This window comes from Lygodium microphyllum, chromosome 17, assembly GCF_053477565.2.
Source record: "Lygodium microphyllum isolate KBCC chromosome 17, Lygodium_microphyllum_v1.1.10, whole genome shotgun sequence".
In the NCBI taxonomy this organism is placed as follows: domain Eukaryota; kingdom Viridiplantae; phylum Streptophyta; class Polypodiopsida; order Schizaeales; family Lygodiaceae; genus Lygodium; species Lygodium microphyllum.
Genome location: NC_141151.1, coordinates 84,173,823 through 84,179,401, shown reverse-complemented (window position 1 = coordinate 84,179,401; position 5,579 = coordinate 84,173,823).

Sequence of the window (5,579 nt, the reverse complement as noted above, 5' to 3'; positions counted from 1 at the left end):
ATCTTCCTTCATCCTAATTTGGTAGTAACCTGACCTCAATTCAATTTTGGTAAACACATTTACATCCTTAAGTTCATCCAACAAATCATCAATGTAGGGGATTGGGTACCTGCCCTCTTATATTAGGATTGGTCATGGATGTACTTATTGCACCTTGACCTCCACTAGCTATAGTTAATGCAAAAATATTGTTAGGATCTAGACTTGAATAGAGGCTTCCCCTAGATGCATAGGTCACTTGTAATCACAACTCTATCTCCTTTGCTCTTGTAATGGTAGTATCTATATTAGCGAGAGTAACAGTATTTAACTCCACTTGGATTTTAAAATCAAATCAATAATATAGGAAGTATTGCAATTGGGCAACAACAAGAGGAAAGGGAATAGAGCCTTACAATTTACAAAATTACCTCCTTCAATTTCTTGGCATAAGCTTGAGCATTCTCATGAGGCTCTTGAGATGTTATATTCAAAACACATGTCAATATTGACCACCTCTCTTAGGGGAAAAATCTCTTTGAAATGTTAAATAAAATAGATCTATTGTAGTTGTGGTTTTGGCTTCTACGCTGCCCTGATACCACACCATAGCTCTTCCTTTCAAAGTTATATTAAAAAACATCATAAGATATCCTTCATCCTAAATCTGGCAATTAAACATTAACTTTTGGAACTCACTAATATGGAGCTCTGTATCCTCTTCTACTAACCCATTATAAATGGGTAGGGAAAAACTATGTGTTGACAAATCCACTATTCCTATAGGTATTACAATTGGTTGTGCCATAAAAATGACAGGGTTTGCTTTGGGGCTTCATATCTAGAGGTTACACTCCCACTCAAAGTAGGACAACTTTTTGAGAAAATAGGGATGCTAGAGCATCCTCCTCTCCTTAATAGACTAACTAGGATATTAGAGTCAATAAGGCTTCTCACTCTTAGTGATATTAGACTGCTATTCTTAGAAGAATACCTCTTAAGGGTCTCTACTCTTCGTCTATCCCTTCCACTCTTTCTTGACATTGAATTTGAACTTGACAGTTCCTATTAAGATATATTGGATCTATCTCAATGCTCTTTCTCATACACTAAAAATGACTAGATCCCTATTAGCTAAGATTAAAAAATTGCTACTTATTAGTAGCTCCCAAAAAATTAACCACCTCTATCAGGACGGAAAATGGACTTGACACTGGCTCTAGGGCTCCTACACACACCAAACAGCCCTCATGGCTAGGATCGTCTAGATGCATTTGTAGACATGAATTTCAAACTGTAGTCTAACAATTTATCCATCTTGACTCGAAGCACATGGAGCTTCCCATAGATAGGTGACTACTTCACCTCAATTTCCACACACAAAGGGATCCCCCTAGTTAACTTTTGTGGCCCCTATTTTGGAAAATCACAATGGAGGCACGATTGAAGTGTGCACAAGACGAAGAGAGGAGGTCACTAGTACAAGAACAAGTCTTTCTTATTCAGTTGCTCATGAAAGTACAACTTGGGTCACTATCACTCAAAAGTTTATGTAGACCCCTGGGATGTTTATATAGCCCCAACTAGCTAGGTTAGGGTTTCCCCTTCCCCTCAGGACCATTCACACCTGCCTACCCTTATCCACTCTTGCATAAGGAGGGTTCGTATGCCTATACTCTCAACACTCGGTCGCTGAATGCCAAGTGGCATTGGAATACAAATCGTAAGAGAATCCCCCCCCTTAATCCAAATTGGATGCCTTTATAGAACAGGCTTACAAGGATGGCTATAGGCAGAAAGGATACACACTCAGAAGATTCAATCATTTGTGGATTAGGAGGCCAAATTGGCCTCCAATTTCTTAGGTACTTCTAGAAAACTAGGACATTTACTAGTGATATTCCCAATCTTTTTGCATTTATTGCACTTCATTTTTTCTACAATATGGCCTTTTTTATGCAAAAGGAGCACTTTGTAGAAGCTGTATGGACTAACATTTGCTCATGGGAAGTAAATGCTGAAGAGCCTTCATTATGATTCCTCTTCTCTTCATCTAGGCATGACTGAATGGTACTTTCCAAATTTGGGTTTGGGATATTAGTAACAAGGGTTGGAAAGACCTTCTTTACATATTTCAGAAGGATGGCAATGACATCTTCATCATAAATTGGTGCTTGAACAGAGGCCAATTGTGCCATGAGCCCGTTCATATGTGAAATAAACTTTCTTAGATCTTCTCCTTGTTTATAGTCCAAGCTAAAAAATCAATCTTTAGAAAGATCTTGGAGTTCTGTAGTGCCATAGAGCCTTTCAAGTTCATCCCACTTCTCCTTGGCAGTGGAGAGTTGGTCAATATGATGAATTAAAGATTCATCCAAATGAACCATGATAATGGCCTAAGATCTTTCATCGTCTTCTACATCAAGGGGATTTGAAGGATCAATAACTTTGATCCCTTTTATACAGGGCCAATAGCCTCATTCCATCATTTTATATTTTACGAGGACTTGCTAGGGATGGAAGTCCTTTCCATTGAACTTGAGAATTTGAGGCCTTACATCTTGTAACATTTCCCCCCCTCCTTCCTGCCGTATAATCTCTCCCCCTAAATGATTTTTTTTGAAAAAAAAGAATTAACCACCCCCTTTACGCTGCAACTAGCAGACGGCGTGAGGGGAGGGGGAGGGGGGCTGCCGCATGGCAAAGGAGGTGGGAGGGGATTGCCACATGTTGGAAAGGGCAGGGGGGCTGCTGCGTGTTGTGAGAGGAGGAGGGAGGGCCTCCATTACTAATCCCCGCCCCCAAAAGACCCTATAAAAAGGGCCTAAGCATGGGAGGGAGGACCCTTCACGTTGGATAGAGAGAGAGGAAGGGAGAGCAAGAGGAAAGAGGGAGAGTAAGGGAAAAGAGAGAGAGAGATAAGAGAGAGGGAAAGGGAGAGTAAGAGAAGAGAGAGAGAGAGAAGGAAATTGTTTTCTTCCTCTTTGAAGAACTCCGATCTTGGCATCTTCTTTCTCTCCTCCTCTCTTGGAGAAGGTCCTCATGGACAAGCCCCCTCCACGAGGAGTCGTCTATCGTAATCTGGGTGCATAGCCACAAAGCAAAAGCCAAATCATACAATGCCTCCCAAGGGAATTAAGGTCCAATCGAACATGAAGCCTGCTTCAATCGATGAAGTTATGGGTCAAGGAACCACGTCACTTGATAATCAGGTGCGTTCCATACACCCTACCCTGATGGGAGGCCTTAAGGACATATGTAGTTTTCATTGGGAAGGGAAATGTATTCGGTGAAAAGTCTATGATATCTAACCATCGTTTAGTTTACATCACTTTATCATATTGGAAATCGTGTTTACCCGCACATTGGCATGTTTTGAACGAGTAAAATTGCATGAAAGATTTTGCATTCATGCACGCAGAAAAAAAATCAAGGTACCTTATGGATTGTGCTTGTAATGCTTTAGATTAGGCACTAACATTAGCATGCTTGAAGGTACTAAAAAATGGATTGTTAGGACACTTATGCATACCCTCATTTAGTGAAAAATGTACTTTTTCTTTGTATCACAAAATTTGCAAAATTGGAAAGGTAGAAGTAAAGGCTTGAATCAAGTACATAAAGTTCGTGAATCGCTACGATAAGAGTTAAGTATATCTCGGCTCTTGCAATGATAAACTAGGTATTAGGCTCCTATAGCCTTCAAAGGAAAGTGGTTCATTTTTGCATCAGGCCTCATAACTCCACATCCTCCACCAAAAAGAAAAAAATACAAGTCTTTATTTGTGTTTTGCATAAGCACGTCGAAATAAATTCCCAAAAGCATAGGCCTACATTGCAACATTGTCTTAGGAAAGATACGCCTCCAAATTGCATGGCATCATGATCAATTTTAGTTGCACTGCTATGGATTCATCTTGAAGATAACTATAAACCGCACATACGAAATACTTATAATCGCTCAAGAGCCATTCAATAAAAATGATCCCTATACACGCAAGGATTGGGCTCAACTCAACTAGGGTTTTAAAGAAACTAAGCCAATCTACTATTACTTCATAGGTGAATGGAATGAAGGAATTCCCTATCCTTTGGAGGATTGGAAATTACCACCAAGGCAAGAAGGACAAACATTAGGGTCAAGAGAGGAACCCCACCTTAGCATATGTCTCGAGCACTCACTTGCACCTTTGTTTGTGCTTGTAAATTTAGGAACATTGACTCAACTAAAAAGAAAAAAAAAAGGAAAAGAGAGATTGTGTAACCCCAAACTCATAAATGAGCGTAGTGAATTAGTTGAACTTTTGGAGAGCACACCAAACCACCCCCAGCTAGCCAAGGGGGTTCTAAATAGCCATGACAAGAACATGGACCGAAATCGCCACGAGAGGTCTCTTTGCAAATTGGTTTGAACATAGGAGGATGCTTGGATGCCAAGGGGCTATGGCCGTAAATTCCTTGCCTCCGTGTCCTAGTCAAATGATCAGTGTAACTCCGAATAGATTTTCGAGAGGCCCTTGTTACTAGTGCAAGGCGGAAACTTGGTGGAAATAAAGGTGCATCCTTAAGGATTGCGGATATTGTCCCTTTTGAACAAGAATTTTATCTCTAATAAAATGCTAATATTTAGGACTTTCAGGGATCCAGTGGATATTTTTTTTCATATCTGTGCTGTAAATTACAGGAACAAACCCTATTCCCTAAAAGGCTTTATTAATGAAGCTGATTTTAAATGTCACACATAAATGTTGTAGGGCCTAACTAGAAAACTAAAGCTATCAAGGGAAGCAGGTGGGAAAAATCCTCAACAGGTCTGTCGTACGGCTGGGTGGTCGTCGCAGAGAACTGGGAGGCTTCTCACAAGGTTTTACCGACGATGACTTTAGGTATTGTTAAGTTAGAACCCGATTCATGCCGTTTTAGGGGACCGGAATGGGACTATGCCCTATAGGCAGAGAGGTTGAGCGGCACATCCCTCTCGTTTCCCATTCTCTTTGAACCAAGTGCATTATGGATCTGCTTCGGATTGGGTATCTGTGCGTAAAGTAGGATGTCCAAAACTTGACGCTAGAATGTTGTTGGGAGACCTTGATAACTAGGAACCCAGGTTTTAGGTCAATCCTAGTGGGTTCAGGCGCAAACGTTCCGTTGCGAAGCGGACTCGGGAAACCCTATGTGACAAACCCCAAAACATTCCATTGAGTACCAGGCGGCGATGCTTAGATTTGTTTCTAGATGGACCGCTAAAATATTCCTAGATAGCAAATAGGTAGGCACATTATAGTTGGAAGTAGAGCCGACCTACGACTAAGACAATTAAGGAGAAAAATCGGGAAGAGTGAGGCAATGTGTTTTATAGAAAATGTTTCCCTTTTTACTCACTTGTGGATTGCTGCCACTTCTAGACTTACGAGGCTTGGAGCAGGTTCCTCATGTTTCGTATCATGTTTAGGATACCTATGAATTCTTCAAGCTATCATAGATGGTCTGACATGATGGGGATCCTAGATCGGCTCTACAACCCCTCACTATTGTACATGGAAAGGCATTGGACTTGGAGCACGAGATACTGCTACATAGATGCCACCCAACTCACCTAT